This window comes from Perognathus longimembris, chromosome 6 (genome assembly GCF_023159225.1).
Source record: "Perognathus longimembris pacificus isolate PPM17 chromosome 6, ASM2315922v1, whole genome shotgun sequence".
Classification (NCBI taxonomy): Eukaryota; Metazoa; Chordata; class Mammalia; order Rodentia; family Heteromyidae; genus Perognathus; species Perognathus longimembris.
Window position 1 is genome coordinate 35648023 of NC_063166.1, and position 19362 is coordinate 35667384.

Sequence of the window (19362 nt, forward strand, 5' to 3'; positions counted from 1 at the left end):
CATATAAACAGAAAAAGCCAAAAGTGTCACTGTGGCTCAAGAGGTAGAGTGCTAGCCTTGAACAAAAAGAAGCCAGGGACAGTGCTCAGGCCCTAAACTCAAGCCCCAGGACTAAGGAGAGGGGGAGGCAGTTCAGGCCAGGCCCTGAGTTCTGTGCTTTGCCCCACTTCGCTATTTAGAGAGTCCATCCTGACTACTCACTAGCCTGATTGTTTCATTATATTCTCCTACTCTAGTGCTCTGCTTGTAACCAAGGTCTTGATGATTTGCTTTGTTTTGGTTTTGTGTGTGTGCCAGAATTGGGGCTTGAGCTTGGGGCCTTGTGCTCCTGCTTGGTTTTTCTGCCCAAGGCCGATGGTGTGCTTTCAGCTTTGTGCTGGTAGTTTGCAGATAAATGTCTCGTGGACTTTTCTGCCTAGGCTGGCTTCAAACTATGATCCTCAGATTTCAGCCTCCTGTGTAACTAGGATTACTGACTGAAGTGTACAGCAGTGATTAGTCCTTTTATAGTCTCACCAGTCAAGCACAGGGGTTTTGATTTCTCCGTATCCCCATAACCACTTGTTTCTGTTTGATGGTAGCCATCCCAACCTTATGGGTGTGGTGTGAATACTTTTCACTGTGATGTTTTAGATACTATATCTCTTACTCGTGTGTGTGTGTGTGTGTGTGTGTGTGTGTGTGTGTGTGTGTGTGTGTGAGATTCTAGGATGTCTGAGCTCTCCTCCAATCTACTCTTTCCCCAGTCCCCCAGTACAGATTCTGTGTGCTAGAGAAACCCTATCTGTGTTTCTGGGGAAGAGCTTAGCACTTCCCTATTTCTAGACCATGTACAAAATGATATGAAGTCAAGGCTGGAAAGCTAATTGGTTTGATGTAAGGTGATAGTCAGGAGAATTGTATGGTTCTAGAGAACCCTTGTTGAAAGACAGCTCCTATTTCAGGAAACTGGAATTCCTAATAAGAATGCTATGGCATAGTCCCTAATGTGTCACCAAGACTCTACCTGTGGGTTTCCCACACAACTGCCTATCAGTATGCTGAGAGAATTTGGTCAGGGGATGCTTCAACTTCTAGGTTTCTTTTGCTCTTTCAAGACAGGGCACATCTTTTTAATTTTTAAATTGCACCTTTAAAGTATTTTGACTTGGGATGTGTTTCAACTTATAGAAAAGTAGACAAGGTGATACAGAGAATTTCTGTATACCTTTCCTTCACTTGGCATCCCCTGCAGGAGCTTCCTTCATCAGCATGGCAGGTTTATCAAAGCCAGGAAACTGTTCCTGCTACAGCACAACTAACCAACCATAATGTTGCCTCTCCTGTCCCTTTCCTGTTTCCTTTTCCCCTGGTGCATTTGGTTGTCCTTTGTCCTCCAGGGTCTGTGATAGCTATTCACTCAGTCTTTGTGACCTCACCAATGACAAGAGTATGAAGGATTGTTATTTTGTGGAATGTTCCTCCATGAGGATCTGGTAGAGATTTGGGGGAGGAACTCTGCCTTAATCACATCAGGTTGGGAGTCCTGATAGTATGTTTGGTCACTGCGGAGTTCTCTTTCCTCACTCTATCCTCTAGGCTTCAGTCTCTTCATTTACCATTTTTTCACACTGAAAGGACCACCAGGAAATGAAGGGTAGTGAACGAGGGCTTCCAGTTGCAAACTGCTTACTTCTCTGCCTCCTCTCAGTTGTGCCACTCTCAAACCCATACACTTTAAGTTGATGAGCATTTTATGAGAACTGAATTTTAAACTCTGGGTAATGTTAGAGAAGAGCTGTGTCATGATGTTTTTAGAATCTAGCATGGTGGTTTAAATGGTGAATCAGGGAAAGGTCAGGACTCCACATCCTTGGGATCCCCAGCTTGTGTGGAAGCATTTCCTTTTTCTTTGTGTAATGAACAATATAGCATAAGGGGCCTGGGTTGAGATAAGTCAGAATATGTGTACACTTCCCTGCGTTCTCATGCTGCCATGGATGGGAGAAGGGGTCAGAAGAAGATCTGGTCCCTCTGCTTTCTCCTTCCCTCCGCCTTCTCCCCAGCAGGCTGAGTGGCCCTAGGACAGGTCACCAGCAGTCCTGGAGAAAGTAGCTTTTACTATCTGTAAAATAAAAGGGTTGGTTCTCAAAGAGCACTCACAGTACTCAGCTTTCCCTATAATGCCTGGCATTGCTATTGAGGAACAAGTGGCCTCTGAGCCCCCAGCCCATGCATGCCTGTGACCAGGCAGTGCCAGCCTCCTGCAGCAGGGGAGACAAGGCTGCCTTAGAAGAGCCAAGAGACTCTCTGTGGATGCTTTTTGTGAAGCCCTCCCCCACTCTCCACCTCTTGAGTCAGCAGAGAAGAAATGAGTTTCTGGTACCCATGTGCACAATTCATGGCTGTTGGCTTTGTGTATGAAACATGTGAAGCAGTGAGCTTTTCTTTCAACCCTGTCTCCTGGCAGTGCCTGCTTGAACTACATGTACCACCAGGACACCTGTTCTGTCTCTCCCTTTCCTCTCTTCAGTTTCTGAACCCTCATGGTCTCAGCCAACAGAGCTCCTAGCTGTTGTCAAGTGAGTCATTTCACTCCTACATCTGCAGCGGAGTGAATACCTTGGAGAACATGCAGAGGATTAGGTTAGTTTTTGAGGCCTTGTCTTCAGGAGCAGTGAGGACCAGCATTTAATAGGGAATTTCAGCAGTGAATGAATTGAAGGGAGCAAGATGCATTTTCCCAGAAGTGTCTTCTGTGTACTCAGAGCTAGAGCTGTCCCACTGCCTTGGCACCCGAATGCAGCACTCACTGGACATTCTGTGTGTGAGATGAGTTGAGAACAATAAGGTGACTGCATTTCCCTCCAGCATTCCAGTGTGAGTGCGTGTATCTGTCCTGCTACACAGTGCCCTGCAATCCTGCTTGTGTGGAGGACATTGAGCCTTTGTTTTCCCCACCAGCCAGCCCCTGGGCTATGCATTGGTTTCCCAATTTGGTGAGTTGGGATATCCTGACCTCTGGTCAGGCATGACTGTCACAGAGAGGCTGTGACCTCAGAGGCCTTCGTTCTTGATCTGAGCCACAAAATTTTAAGGGAACTACCACAAAGAGGCCAGAAGTGGGAAAAGGACTAGCTTGTATCAATTAAGACATGTGTGCTGTGAAGATATCCACATTCTGGAACTTTTCATATAATATGGAAAACACACATAATTATAAATTTAACCACTGTGAACACTTTTAAACATTCACTTCAGTTGCACTAAGTACATTCATACATTGTGCCACTACCCCTACAACCCAGCTCCAGACCTCTTCATATTGCAAAAACGAAACCCCAGACACTGAAATCACTAAGTCCCCCAAGCCTTCCCTCAACCTCTGGCTTCCCCTTGCTGTGTGCTATGAATGAGGCTGCTCTAGCCAGAACATGTAAGTGGAATCCTGCAGTATTCATCCTTCCATGAATAGGCCTCCACATAATGTCCTCAGTTTACCACACTGTAGACTGCACCCAATTGCTTTCCTTTTCCTGGCTGAGTCCTATTTCACTGAGTAGAAATACCAAGTTTTGCCTGTCTTAGATTCATGTTGTTTCCACATTTTAGCTACTGTGAATAGAGCTGATATGAATGTCTTTTTAACAAAAATCCCTTTGAATTCCTGCATTCACTTCTTTTGGATATATACTTGGAAGTAGACATGTTATAGCTGGTGGTTTGGGGAACTTCTGAAGTCATCATATTCTTTGGAGACATTGAGTTTCTGGTTTAACATACTATAGCATTAATACATTTTATTGCCATTTTAAACAAAGAAGTAACAAGAGTCAAAAGGAATAAAATATGTGGCAATTGTTTGGAAATTAGGGTTTGAACCAGCAAGAAGCCTGGCTCAGTGTTTTCTTTTATTCATAGTATTTCATATCTCCATGTCCTCTTGCTACCAGGAAAATGTATTTATAAGTGATTTTCCCACTGTTGTGACTGAAGAATATTTGTAAAGCATTTGTAATGCTCATATTTTTCATATATCTATATTTTCAAAAAATTAAAAAGCATTTTATATCATTGGTTTTTATTTCATTATTTTTGTGATTCTGCAAATGAAGCCCAGGTCTTTTGTACACACTAGACAGGCACTGAGTTATATCTCTAGCCCTTATTTTTTCTTTGTTATTTTGAGATGTGGTCTCACAATGTTGCCTAAGCTGGCCCTGACTCATCTCCTAACACGGAGTCCAGGTATGAACCACTGCACCCTGCTTAAGAGGCATTTTAGGCAAAATTGCTTCCTGAAAATGAATTTGATGGAGGGAAATCTAATGTTGCGCAGTTGACATGAAATAGGGGGTTCTTTATTTTAGAGAAGTGATTATCTGCTTGGAAAGATTTGCCACGGAAGGTCTTTGCAATAAGCTATCCTCACACACAAGTAGTACGTTCTAGTCTGGGCATGTGCCATGGTAAGAAGTGCTGTATATTGTTGCAGCCTAGCCCCTGTGTGTGTCAAACGGTTCTGTACAGACACTGCTACCCACTTGTGGCAGCTGGATTGCTCTAAAGCAGCAGCGCCTGTGGGCAATTGCAGGTAGCACAGTGATCTGCTTGTGCTACCACCAGAACCATTTCAAGTTAGGTCTGACCAAGTCACTTTGCTCTGCTGCTTAGATCTTTCAGAGGTTCTGTGGCTTGTGGCATAGTCTTGTGACTGTGGCTTGTCAAGCATAGCAGCATGGCCCCAGCAAGCCCTTTGAAGCCCTTTGCCTCACTCTCTACCTGTCCCAACTCACTCTACCCCTTTCTTTTATCTGCTTTCAGTCCCTCAAAAACCTATTGTCATCTGTTTCATCACTGGACCTTTGCTGGAACATTCTGTGGTCTTTTCTCAAGGTGGAGTTGGCCTGTAAAGTCCAAGTAATGGGCGTGTGACTTTTTCCAGAGACTTTCTTCTGAGCCCTCCCAGCTGGATTAGTGATTCTTCCACTGTGTGCTCAGAGCACTCTCTAATGTCCTGGTCACAGAATCATAGCACTCAGTGCAGTGGACCTATGCTCTAAACTGTGTTTGATAAACATCAGTAGATGTAAAGTACAAGCAAGATATGTCAAATGTAAGGATTGTGATGGCATACACCCAGCTTTGCTGCCTTTTAAGTTTCCTGGTGCTCAGCTCCTCCCCCCACCCAATGGTAACAATGAACCTGAACTTTTGAATTATATGTTTCCCTGGATTTGTTTGTAATTTTACCTCATGTTGGACAATTCTCTCATGTTGGACAAGTCAATTTCCTATCAGTTTAGGAAAGGACTTGATATAAACAGCCTAAAAGGAGAAAAGGTTGGTTTGGGCTCCAATACAGAGGTTTTAGTCCATGGTTGGCAGGCCAGTTGCAAAGCATCACATCAAGGTAGGAGTGGGGCACAGAAGAAACTTGTTCGCTCTCATATTGGCCAGAAAGCAAAGAGAGGAGAGACCAGGGTCCCAGTATCCTCTTCAAGAACACACCAGTGTTTATCTAACATGTGTAACTGTAATCCCTGTGTACATCATCTTTATTATAACAAAAAATTGTAATTACATGCAGTTCAGCTTTCAGTGTGCATAAATGAAGTTGTATTGGAACACAAAATAAGAACACACTAGTGACCTAACTTACTCCTGCTAAGCCCCACACTGTAGAAGTTACTACCTCCAAACTAAGCTTTTATACACTCTGAAGGGCACTCCAGATCATATTCAGAGACAATAAATTGTTCAGTTTTGCATGTATTAAATTGTTGCCTTGTTTTTTTGTTTTTTGTTTATTTTGGGGTCTTTTGTAGTTTTGTGTTTTTTTTTTTTTTTTTTTTCCCAGAGCCGGGGACCGAACCTGGGACTTCGTGCTCGCCAGGCGGGTGCTCTTCTGCTGAGCCAGATCCCCAGTCCCACATGTATTAAATTGTCAGTTGAATCATGCTGTAGGTTTTCCTCCCACAACATTGCCTCAGACTTCCTGCCTGGGCTGACTTTGAACCATGCTTCTGCCTACGGCCATACCACCCTGAACGCGCCCGATCTCCTCTGAACCATGCTTCTCAAATCTCAGCTTCCTAAGTAGTTAGGATTACAGGCATGAGCCACTGGTGCCTAGCTAGAACCTAGGTTTGTTTTTGTTGTTAAATTAATTATGTATTAAACACATCTTCTCTCTCCATTTTCCTCCTTCCTCCACTTGCTTTTTGCCTGTCTCTGTCCGCCATCCTCTTCCTTTCCCTAGGCATGCATACTCACACACACTTATTCCAAAGCTTTTCTTCCATCCTGTTCTAAGATCCTGATCCTGGGGAAATGTCTGCACATTATTCATCATCCCTAACAAATGAAACCACAGAAACCTTTGAAGTGCCCGCTGGGAACTGGGAGGCGGGTAGCATCTGAATCAGTAATCTGAGCCTACCCCAGCTGCACGGCTTGAGTTAGAATTGCACAAGTTTCCACTTCAGCACATACTCCATGGGTTTAGGTTTTCAGCTTGTGTTAAAGCTCATGCAAAGCAAGGGTTGAGTTACTGGGATAATTTTAGCATTGGGGAAAAGAATGGCAGCATACCAAGGTTCATTCACTTTTCTCTTTCACCTGTGCTAAAATTTCCAAAACACAGTGGAAATTGTTGTCCATTCTCCCCCTCTTCTCCTCTTCCAATTCCCGGCCCTCCACCCCTAAACCCTACAGGTGTAAAACATTGAATCGGCTGTGTTGTCTTCTTCAGTTCCATGGCAGGGTTCGTAGCATGAGGTAAAATTTCATCCTTGACAATGACTTGCATACCCTGAGTTTTCTCAGGGAGGTGCTTTTTACAGCTCTAAATTATCATTTAAAAGCTGGACCTTTCCACATAGACCTTCCAAACTAACAGCGTTGTTGTTGTTTTTAAGCTTCTTTGTATTGTTATAAAGTTAATGTACAGTCAGGTAAAGAGTACATTTCTTCACATTTTTTTTTTATTGTCAAACTGATATACAGAGCGGTTACAGTTTCATACTTTAGGCATTGGATACATTTCTTGTACTGTTTGTTACCTCCTCCTTCATTCCCCTCTCCCCCCTCCCCCTTTCTCTTTCCCCCCATGAGTTGTTCAGTAGATTTACACTAAACAGTTTTGCAAGTATTGCTTTTGTAATCCTTTGTCTTTTTTACCCTGTGTCTCTTGATTTTGGTATTCCCTTACAGTTTCCTAGTTCTAATACCTGTATACACGGTTTCCAATGTACTCAGATAAGATACAGAGATAGTGAAGGTACGACCACAGGAAGGGCATACAAGAGGATCATCAGCAATAGAAGCTACAGTTTCACATGGCATGTTGAAAGTAATTACAACAGTGATATAACAGTCGTTTCCATAGCATGGAGTTCATTTCACTTAGCATCATCTTTTGTGTTCATAAGAGTATAGCTCTTGTTATCCTCTGCTGTGACTTGCCTAAACCTTGGATAATTATTCCCTATGAGGGAGACCATAGAGTCCATGATTCTTTGGATCTGGCTCACTTCACTCAGTATAATTTTTCCCAAGTCCTTCCATTTCCTCATGAATGGGGCAATGTCATTCTTTCTGATAGAGGCATAAAATTCCATTGTGTATATGTACCACATTTTCCTGATCTACTTGTCTACTGAAGGACATCTGGGTTGGTTCCAAATTCTAGCTATGACATCTTTTTTTTGAGGCTATTACAAATGGAGTGAAGGGTCTCTACGTTGAAAATTTTAAAAATCTGAAAATTAAAGCAGATGTAAAGAAATGGAAAAACTTCCATGCTCCTGGATTGGAAGGATTAACATGGTAAAAATGGCAATACTGCCCAAGGGTATCTACAAATTCAATGCAATGCCCATCAAAATCCCAACAACATTTTTCAATGATATAGAAGAAGCAATCAAAAAATTATATGGGACAACAGAAGACCCTAAATAGGGAAAGCAATCCTTAGCAGGAAGAACAATGCTGAAGGAATATAAACACCAAACTTCAAATTCTATTACAAAGCCGTAGTAGTAAAAACAGATTTGTACTGGCACAAATATAGGCCTGAGGACTAATGGAATAGAATAGAAGACCCAGCAATGAACCCACAGACCTAATATTTGATAAAGGAGCCAAAAACACAGGATGAAAGAAAGACAGCCTCTTCAACAAATGGTGCTGGCAGAATTGGTTACATACATGCAGAAAAGTGGAGTTAGATCCTTATGTATATCATTATACATCAAAATCAATTTCAAATAGATCAAAGGCATCAATGTAAGACCAGATGCCCTGAAAATATTATAAAGGCATAGGGAAAACACTCTAGGGCTCCTTGGCACAGGTTGAAACTTCCTAAATAAAAATCCAGAAACACAACAGATCAAACAAAAACTGCATAAGTGGGATTACATTAAACTGAAGAGTATCTGCATGACAGAGGGCATAGCTAGTAATACAAATAGAAAACCCACAGGTTGGAAGAAAATCTTCACTAGCTATACAGTAGACAAGGGCTTCATATATAAAATATACTTAGAGCTTAAAAAAAATTAGGTCCCTCAAAAACAAATCCTCAAAGAAACAACCATCCCATAATAAATGGGCTAAAGATTTAAAGACAGACTTCTCTGAAGAGAAAATAAAAGTGGCCAATAGACACATGAAGAAATGCCCAACATCTCTGGCCATAAAAGAAATGCAAATCAAGAGATTCCACCTCACCCCAGTTAGAATGGCCATTATCAAAAAATCTAATAACAGATGCTGGTGGGATGTGGCCAAAAGGGAATGCTACTGGACTGTTTGTGGGAATGTAAACTTGTTCTACCTCTCTGGAAAGCAGTGTGGAGGGTGCTCAAAAGACTAAACATAGAGCTCCTCTATTATCCAGCAGTCCCACTTCTGGGCATTTACCCAAATGACCACAAACAAGGCCATTCTAAAGCTACCCACACAACCATGTTCATTGTAGCATTTTTTGCCATCGCTAAGATATGGAACCAATCCAGATGCCCCTCAGTATATGAATGGATCAAGAAAATGTAGTATATATACACAATATAATTCTATGCTTCCATCAGAAAGAATGACATCACCCCATTCATAAGGAAACAAAAGACTTAGAAGAAATTATATTAAGCAAAATAAGCCAAACTGAAAAAACATGGTTTCCCTCATTTTAATAATTAGAATATGCCTATAAACCTACAAGTAAACACAATAGATAGTAAAAGACAAACAATTACACTTGGACATGATAAATTAAATAGGACTCTAAACTTTCACACAGTGAGACCAAAGGGGGATGTTTTTAGGAAAGGATCACATGGGCTCAATAGCTATATGCATATGATCATACAAAATGATGCTTATTGAATTGAACTTCAAGAAATGGAAATTAGGTTTTTCATTTTACTTTTTGTAGGGCTTTTTCCCCTTTTGTCACGTTTTGATTTCTGAACCTTTTGTCTCGTATGTAAGTTTATTTGATCTGAGGAAAGTAAGGGGAAGGACAGAAATTGTGGGAGAAAGGGTGAACTAATTCAGCAGTGATACTCACTAGACACTATGTTGAAAATGAACTACACAACTTTTGGAAGGTAGGGGTGGGAGAAATACTGGGAGAAAAACGAGAGAGGAGGTGACACTGCTCAAAAAGAAATGTACTCATTACCTGACATATGTAACTGCAACCCCTCTGTACATCACCTTTACAATAAAAAAATGTTTATTTGTAAAAAGAATTGAAAAAAAAAAGAAGAGTATATTTCTTTTTGGATAATGTCACCCCTTCCCTCACTCTCTCCCAGTTTCCTCTCCTGCCCCCACCCACCAAGTTGTGTAGTTCATTTACAACATAGTGCCTACTGAGTATCGCTGCTGTATTTGGTTTGTCCCTCCATTTCTGTGCATCTCTTTACCCTCCCAAAGTTAGTAAATAAATAAGACAAAAAGGAAAGAAATCCAAAAACAACAACAAAGAAAAAAAACCTCTTCTTCCCATTTCCTGGAACTAGCAAGTTTGTTTTTTTTCTTATTTATTGTCAAAGTGATGTACAGAGAGGTTACAGTTTCTTACGTTAGGCCTGGATACATTTCTTGTACTGTTAGCAGGTTTTGAAAGTCCTTTCGCCAAAATGGCAGGTGGGGCAGGAGCTCCTAGGCATCTGGTAGAGGAGATGAATGTGTCTGAATTGTTGCTTTCCCGCAGCCTTGGCGGCAGAGGGCAGAGCTTGTCTCAGCAGCAAGCCAGGTACAGCAGTGCATCCCCAGGGAGCTCATTAAGAGTGTCACACCTCCTCTGTGCAGAGAAACAAGACAGAAAGGGACAGGCTGGCAGACAGGCCCAGACCTAACTGTCCTTGGAAGACAGTTTCAGCTGTGGCTGATGGCACAGACCATAGCATAGTCCATTCTCTGGGTTCAAATGTGATATTTGGAGAGGTTAAGCCATGTTCCTAAAGCCACACGTTTTCTGAAATGGAATCACAACTCAAACCTTGAGGTAGTAGAGGAAAATCAAAGGTGACAGATGGGGGATCAAACATAGGAAAGGAAATGGTAGTTCTTTTTTTTTAATGTGTAAAAATTTCTGTATTCTGAATTTTAAAATGTTATGAGAATCAAGGAGGGGAAGGAAAATGGTGACGTACAGACACATAACATTCTTTTATATCCCCATAAAACCAAGGGAACAAGTGTATACTTATACAGAAACTTAGGGTTTTATGGGGATATAAAAGAATGTTATGTGTCTATACGTCACCATTTTGGGAAATTACTGATGGAAATGGATGGGGATTACCCTGGCATTGCTTACAGTGCCAGATACTTTGGATTCACCCATCCCATCCACTCATAAGCAGAGTCCTGACTTTGACTTGTGGGTGTTTAATGGTCTCAAAGGCTTTTGGTGGTCATTGATTAACAAAAGAAACTGCTTGGGAACAGCTGTTAATGGAGAAAGGAGACAGGACAGTGAATCATGAGGAGAAAGGCAGTCATATTCTTCTAACCACAGTTCACTTTTGTGCATTTCTGACAATTTTAAACTATATTTCTAAACACACAGAGAAACACATATACAAGTACTCATCTATATTCACAATTATGTTGGTCTATTGTTTTAAAACCATAATGCACAATCAATAATTGTCTTGAAAACGATAATAAAGAGCTGGCGCCAGTGGCTCATACCTCTAAACCTAGCTATTCAGGATGCTGAGATCTGAAGTTGGAAGCCAGTCCAGGCAAGAAAGTACATAAGACTCTTACGTCCAGTAAACTACCCAGAAAAAGCTGGAAGTGGTCATGTGGGTCAAGTAGTAGAGTGCTACCCCTGAGCACAAAGAGGCTCAAGGACAGCACCCAGGCCCTGTGTGTAAGCCCCAGGACAGGCAATCAAAAATAATAATTATTTAAAATGGTAGTTCTTTAAGAGAAAGCCGTGCCTATTGCCTAAAACATAATGCCAGTAACCGCAACAGGTTGCCTTGTGAAACATTTTTAAAATGTCTGTAAAGCCTTATAAGGGTAAGTGCTGACATACAGGCCGAGGATTTTCTGTCCTTTCAGACTTTTTGCTTCTGGAAGAACTGTCCAGGCTCCCACTGATCATGCCTGAGAGACCACAGACCTCACTGCCTCACCTGACAAGTAGATGCCCAGCAAGGGGAGAGAAGGCAAGAGGTCAGCTGAGCACCAAGTGCCAAGTCTCCAGGGCTTCCAGTTGTACCAAATGTTAAAGGAGGACTGGAGAGCACAGAAATGCTAGTCACAGGTGTCTACAGTATGGGCCACCACTGCTGGTTTCCAGGGACACAGATTCCATAACAATGTGGCTGGGCTGTCACACACATGGGGGCTCCTGGTGTGTAACCTGTTCTTGAAGGGGCTGTGGGACACCAGCATCCCAGCAGGGGGAATCATGGTGGCCTGTTGGTTTGTGCAGTGACAGGAACTTGGCTGCTCAGAAGCCATTTGTTCCCTGGTGGTGAATAGACTGCCAAATGAGGTGTCAGTGTGTCCCTCCCAGGCCACTGTGCTAGCTTCTCTGGGTCATACTTAGATGTCATCAACATTCTCTTGTTTCCCTGCCCCAGTCTCCCTGCTCCCAACACCATTCTTGGCTGTCTACCATCTTTCCACAACACAGTGGCAGGTGGTTTTCTGGTTCTTCAGCCTCAGCCTCAACACAAGACCTTGAGTAGCACAGTTACTAACCATGTACTCTGTGGTGGCTGCACCAGAGGTGACTTGGCATTGAAGCCATGCCTGCCTTCATATTGCTGCAATGGACCTATGTGCTATATAGCAACTGATTGCTACTAAGGCACAGCTGGAGTGGCACCCCAGCCAGAGAACAGAGCCCTGGAGGAGAAGGGGAGGACAGTGGGTTCCTCTTGGCTCCTCATGATCTTTCTGTAGTATTCTCCACTCTCTCTGACCCTGTGTTCCCTCCTGTTGCCCTTCTTTACCCAATCCCATCCCCCACCTCTTCCACTGTACCATTCCTCCATCTGTAGTACCCTTCGTCTTCCACCTGCCATGTGTATGTCTAAGGTCTACAAGCGTCTCATGGGCCAACTGAGAAGGCCCTTCTTTATAGATCTTCTTCTCATCTGCCACACTCCTAAGGTAAGGAACCATTCTCAGCTAGCCGCACTCTCCTGAACTTCCCTGTGCAGTTTCACTTCTGTCTTTATGCTCATACTAGCCTCCAGGGTAAACTGAGCCTCACTAGCAAAGATTTATAGGATAAGAAAATGAATGAAAACTGAATGAGAATCCTTAGACACTTAGGGAGAAGAGAAAGAATATTATGAGCTTTGAGAGGGAGAATAATCTTCCTTCCTGTGGAGATAGCTTGAGAAGGAGGTACAAAGCGACAAGAAGGCAAAGTGACAAGAAGACATTCCCTAGGTTGAGAGACAGTATCTGGAACAGTATGAGCAGGGGGAAGAGAAAGGGAAGTATGAGAGATGTAACCCAAATTAGGCTCAAGAGGCAGCGCTTGGTTCTGATATTCAATGTTGGGTGCATTTTTCCAGTGCACAGCAGTGGTCAGACAAGTCTTCAGATCCATGCTGTGGGGAGGGTGGTAGAGGAGGTGGATGTCCAAGTTTCCCACTAATGGACGCCACTCTGAAATGCCTGCACACAAAGCATGCATGTTCTGCAGCCAGCATTAGTATTTATTGATGCACTCTTACTGATATGATTGTTTAATAAACTCTGCAGGATCTTCATTGCCCCACAGGCAATGTGTTTTTCCAAAGAAATATATATGGCAATATAAAATATTCAAAGATGAAATATAGAGGAGGCGTGCCAGTACCTAGTAGCAATGGAATTGAAATACACATAGCACCAGATGAATTTATTTCTGCCATTAAAATTCCTAATTTTCCATCTACTTAAAAGGCAACTTCAAGTCAACAGAATAATCAGGCAATTTTCTCTACAGAGGGAAAATATTTTAATAAAAATCAGGACAGTAGATAGACATTGATATCTGTATCCTTTCTCTCTGCTCCATTAAACCAGAAATGAGTCTTTGCCAATAGTGACCTAATGTATTTATCCAAGGCAGAATAATTAATTTGAAGGGCACCAATTGCAGAATTGCTTATCCTGTTATATTTGGTACCAGCCTTGTCTATTTCAACACAAATATACAATAGAGGTTTCACATTCCCTCCAGAGAGAAAGAGAGAGAGAGAGAGAGAGAGAGAGAGAGAGAGAGAACAAAAAGCAGTAAACTCCATCTGCTGAAAATAGATTGAGCAATTTCTCTCCAGAACTCATAGAACTCATATCTCTGCCCACAGTGATAGCCTCGGCACTAGCCCACTGGCCTATATTGATTCTGGCAATAAAGCTCACTGTAGGGCGCAGCGAGCATAGTAAGCAACTGGCTTAGTTGAAACATAGCTGTGCTGAATGTATTAAAAAGCAATTAACTTCCTGGGGGTCAGTAGCTGATATTCCATTTTGAAACACAGAGTGAGCTCAGATAAAATCACAAGAATTCATCAGACTGAACAGCAGTTTTATAAGCAATATTTTGACAGGGGGTGGTTTATTTTGAAGCTGGAAGTGTTGAAAATGTTAAATGATGAATGTAGTGGATAAACCAACTCTCAACTGATTCATTCTTCTTTTGACCTTGTTTAATTTTTTTTTCTCCTTTCCTTTTTCTTGTAGTAGATTTTCATTGAAAGTCTCACTTCTCATGAAATGATTATTCTCTGCTACATGTAATCATTGGTTGAATAAAGCATGATTTTAAATTTGGTTTCTTTGTTTGTTTGTTTTTGTTTTGTTTTGTTTTGTTTTGCCAGTCCTGGGCCTCGGACTCAGGGCCTGAGCACTGTCCCTGGCTTCTTTTTGCTCAAGGCTAGCACTCTGCCACTTGAGCCACAACACCACACCTGGCCATTTTCTATATATGTGGTGCTGGGGAATCGAACCCAGGGCTTCATGTATATGAGGCAAGCACTCTTGCCACTAGGCCATATTCCCAGCCCCATTCAGGTTTTTTTGTTATTGTTTCTGTTTTGTTTTGCCAGTCCTGGCACTTAAACTCAGGGCCTGAGCACTGTCCCTGGCTTCTTTTTGCTCAAGGCTAGCACTCTACCACTTGAGCCACAGTGTCATTTCTGGCTTTTTCTATATATGTGGTGCTGATGATTCGAACCCAGGGCTTCATGTATATGAGGCAAGCACTCTGCCATTAGGCCGTATTCCCAGCCTCCCATTGTGCTAGTTTTGCTGCTCTTCCTTTGCACTCATCCTTTGACCAACTTTAAGACATTCACCATTGTTAATCAGATATGAGTCTAGTAATTTCTTCTTTAGAAACAGTTCTTTGCTCAGGTGCCAGTGGCTCACATCTATACATCTAGCTACTCAGGAGGCTGAGATCTAAGGATTATGGTTCAAAGCCAGCCCAGGCAGGAAAGTTTATGAGACTAATCTTCTATTAACTACCCAAAAGCAGGAAGTTGAGTTGTAGTTCAAATGGTAGAGCTTGGGGACAGTGCCCCAGCACTATGTTCAAACCCCAGGACCAGAAAAAAAAAAAGGAAGGGAGGGAGGGAGGGAGAGAGGGAGGAAGGAAGGAAGGAAGGAAGGAAAGAAGGAAGGAAGGAAGGAAAAAAGGAAGGAAGGAAGGGAAAAATAGTTGTTAAAGACCAAAGCTACCATCCTTCATCTGCATCTGAATCCATTAGGATCTTAAGAGAATGCCTGAAATCATTGTCTAAGATCTTACTTGTTTTAGCAGCAGAACTAGCACTAGAACCACCTGCCATGATGACTTTAGCTCTTATTTTCTGATGGTCTGTCTCAATGATAGAGATTGGTCTGTTCAAACTCCTGCAGAAGCTATGAGGCTCCTTGCCCTGTTCCGGGGTTTCGTTTCATCTAAGTTGTTCCTCTGTTCTATCCTCTCAAATCATTACTTTCATCATGATACTTTCTTCCTCAATGGCTTCCCATTGCATCCAAACTCTTTAGCTTTTCATTTAAGAGTCATGACCAGCCCGTCCTGAACAACTATTCTTATCCATCTGCCTAAACACTTCACCATATGCAAAGCATAGTTCCATGGACTTGAAGATGCAGCAGGCTTGAACCTGACCACACAGCTTAGCATCTAGCACAGGCACTAAAAATCAGGTGCCAAGCCAGGCACCAGTGGCTCACGCCTGTAATCCTAGCAACTCAGGAGGCTGAGATCTGAGGTTCAAAGCCAGCCCTGGCAAAAACATCCCCATGAGACTCTCATTTCCAATAAACTACTCAAAAAAGCTGAAAGTGATGCTGTGGCTCAAGTGGTAGAGAGCTAGCCTTCAGTGCAAAGCGGCTCAGGGATAATATCCAGGCCCTGAGCAAGCCCCAGGACTGGCAAAAACAAAAACAAAACAAAAAAAAATCAAATGCATTTAGAAATAGGAGGTGGGCTTCAGCCAACACTTTGCTTTGTGTAGTTTCTGCCAAATGAAATGCCTACTTCGCCCTAACTATCCAGAATTCATCTTGGAGGCTCAAGCTACAGACTAGACACATTTTGGACTAACTGGAATATTACAAAATACTGTCTCTTGCTTAGTGTATTTTAAATACTTTATAAAATGTTTGGAAATGAAATCATAATGGAGAGAAAGATATTTGAGAGCAAAATGTGAGAGCCAAATAGGGCAGAATTTCTCCCTTCAGTCCTCCCTTCTGTCCATCCACATGCTCTTAGGATCTTCCTTGCCTTGTTTTGACAAGACAGGGATCACAAGAAGCATCCGGCTCAGATGTTAGTGCATCTTGCCTGACTGGCCTGCTACTGGTTCTTTCCGACTCAGAATAAAGCTGGCCTGCTGCAATTAGAGTTCCAGCTAACCTGGCCTTTTCTTTGTTGTCTGTGCCTTTAGATGAGACTCAAGTTCTGCAGCAGGTTGCCCAGCTTCAGCATCTCAGGGCTCAAACTTCCTACCTGTCTGAGTATAGACTAGGAAGTGTCACTCCACTTCCTCTCTGAAAAATAGGGATAGTGGGTATGGCTACCTCCTGCAATGTCATGGGATGCAAGAAGGTGCCACCTAGAATGGAGTCTGAGGTAAGCCTGCTCACACCCCTCAGTTCAGTGTTTGTGAGTCAGGTCTCAGAAGCCATGCTGTAATCATCAGTTGACTACCATTTTGTCCTTTGAGGAGCACATCTCAAAAGCAGTGACACCTTAGATTCGATAAAAATACCATGTAAAGTAGGCAGCACATAATTAACACAATGCCTGGGAGGAAACTTAGTTCTTATCACCATTATCAATGTCACTGTCACTGAGGAAGAGCAGCTTTTGTGCATTTGACATTTCCTTTTTCAGTTTCAAATTCTTGAAACACTGTCTCACTCATACTTTTCAGATGAAGAAACTAAGGTTCAGGAAGGACAGTCAAGGAGTTCAGGTTACAACCCTTTTGCAGAATTTACCTGTGTTCAGAGATCTATAGGCTTTGCATGGTTTTCACATTTTTCAATAGGTGGAAAATAGGAGGCTAGTACCTTGTGATCTGTGAGATATCTATGTACCCATACATCAAGTTTTGGGGAACGCAGCCTTGCTCATCTGTGCACTTGAAGTCTGTGCTGCCTTTTGCTCTACAGCAGTGGAGCAGTGGAGCAGATGCCATGTGGCCTACCACACCTATAGTATTTGGCCATTCGGCTCTTGGCAGAAAAGTTTGTCAGTTCCTGGCAATTCCTTGGCATTGTGGCTCGGATCCTTCTGAGGAGAGAGACTTTTCTGTTTGCCTTTTTCCTCTTCCATCCTTGATAAGTACTCAGTAAATGATTGCTAAATTGAATTTCTATAATTTCAGAGTCTGAAAAGTAAATCTCAAGATATGTCAGTTACTGTGCACTAGATAAACATCAAGGTGAAAATGCTCATCAGCTCAAAGAGAGGAAACAGATTCTCTAAGACTCCTTCCCACAGTTCTTATTTGTATTGCAGTATCTCTTGAAAAGTAAATAAAATAAAGTGACTCTGGTGATCGAGGCCATGCCACCTAGAGTAGTGGAGTGTCAGGGGAGAGATGTTTTCGGGAAATTGAATACTTAATAACTCCTGAACACTTCATAGCTTTTTAGAAGTCCTGCTGTGCCACAGTGGAGTTCAGCTGTTAGGACATCCCTCATCAGGTATGTGAGACAATGAGCCTGTGATGTCCTAGCATTGACAGCCTGGCAAGTTTCAAGAGATTAATCAAGTTATTGAAATGAAACCGCTGTGGACATTTTCTCCACATTGAACGTTTACAAGGTAAGTGAGCATAGCTATGCTCAAGGTCACCACCAAGGCTTGCTCAGTGTGGAATTTGAGCCAGCATTGGATGTTTGGGCCCATAGAGAAGTGTCAGGTTCTGAGATGAGTGTGACTTCCATCACTAAGGCCCTCAAGGATTGCCATCAAGGACTGCCATCAAGTCCCTGGTGAACCCTGCCACTGGCTTTATGTGTGTGCATGTGTAGCTGGACAGCTTAGACCATCACAGCAGGCCAGAGCTCTGGGCTGCTCCCTCCCTACAGAAGGCTCTGTCTACAGCCCAGAACTCTGACAGAATAGAATGCAGCTTCTCGAACCTATGTGGAGAACGTTTCTTACAGAGTTGGAATTCGGGGCCGGTCCACCTGAGCCTCCTCTGCCACTTGAAACTCACTTTTCCTCAGAAAAGAATAGAGATCAAGCTTCTCCAAACCTTGCTTAAAGTATTTTTGTTGTAGTATTGAATACTTTCCCTTGAAGTAATTTCACAAGAAAGTACAACTCTTAAAATATTGTCTTATCTTCCTAGCCACCTTCAGTTTTATAAAGAATATCAATAGAAAAATGAGTAGGGGAAAACAAAACACTTTTTAAAATGGACTATATATAGTCAATAAAGTCCTTTATAGCCTGTTTTCTGACAGCCATCCTGGTAAAATCAGATTTATTTCATAATTTTCTCCTTTTTCCTAAAAGGGAAGTACAATGCTCAACAAATATGATTGTGGTCACAGCGTACTGAGATTTCTGTTTTGTTTTGAAAAATAGAGGTATTTGTATCTAAGGAAAATTTTCCCAAGAAAAGTCGTACTTGATGTTGAAAGCCATTTCTAATATGGAAACAATAGTATCTGAATGTATCTGCATATACATATACTTTAAATTTGTAGTATTTCAAGAACATTTGAGTTAAAGTGCTTATGTGAACTAGGACAAGGGTCAAAAAATATGGCTTCTAAGTCCAGGCATCAGTGGCTCATGCCTATAATCCTAGCTACTCCTGAGGCTAAGATCTGAGAATTTTGGTTCAAAGCCAGATCAGGCAGACAAATCAGATGAACCCTTATGTCCAGCAAAAACCAGCCCCCCCAAAAAAGCCAAAAGAAGCTGGCCCAAGTTGTAGAACTCTGATCATGAGCAAAAATACTAGCAAAAATACATACATACTAGCAAAATACATAGAAAGCCCACAGATTGGGAGAAGATCTTCATTAGCTATACAAAAGACAGGGTCCTCATATCTAAAATATACTTAGAGCTCAAAACATTAAACCCTCAAAAACAAAACCTCAAAGAAACAACCACCCCATTAAAAAGTGGGCTAAAGAATTAAAAACAGACTTCTTTGAAGAGGAAATAAGAATGGCCTATAGATACATAAAAAATGTTCAAAATCTATCGCCATAAAAATGCAAATCAGAACAACATTGAGATTCCACCTCACCCCAATTAGAATGGCCATTACCAAGAAAACAAATAATAGCAGATGCTGGCAGGAATGTGGCCAAAAGAGAGTACTACTACACTGTTGGTGAGAATGTAAACTTATT

The 19362-nt window shown here is 42.1% G+C and overlaps 1 protein-coding gene and 2 long non-coding RNA genes across 3 annotated transcripts in view; 2 read left to right on the forward strand and 1 right to left on the reverse strand.

The window, feature by feature from the left end:
• Slc22a23 (solute carrier family 22 member 23) overlaps positions 1–19362 on the forward strand; it is a 184072-nt gene that overhangs the window by 63532 nt on the left and 101178 nt on the right. The window lies entirely within an intron of this gene.
• LOC125353081 lies at positions 4750–18897 on the forward strand. Its single transcript, XR_007211258.1, has 3 exons — positions 4750–4763; positions 6808–6811; positions 18079–18897. It is a non-coding gene; the product is annotated as an uncharacterized LOC125353081 (long non-coding RNA).
• LOC125353082 overlaps positions 6083–19362 on the reverse strand; it is a 30844-nt gene continuing 17564 nt past the window's right edge. The window contains exon 3 of the long non-coding RNA XR_007211259.1: positions 6083–6250. This is a non-coding gene — a long non-coding RNA (uncharacterized LOC125353082). The remainder of the gene's footprint in view (positions 6251–19362) is intronic.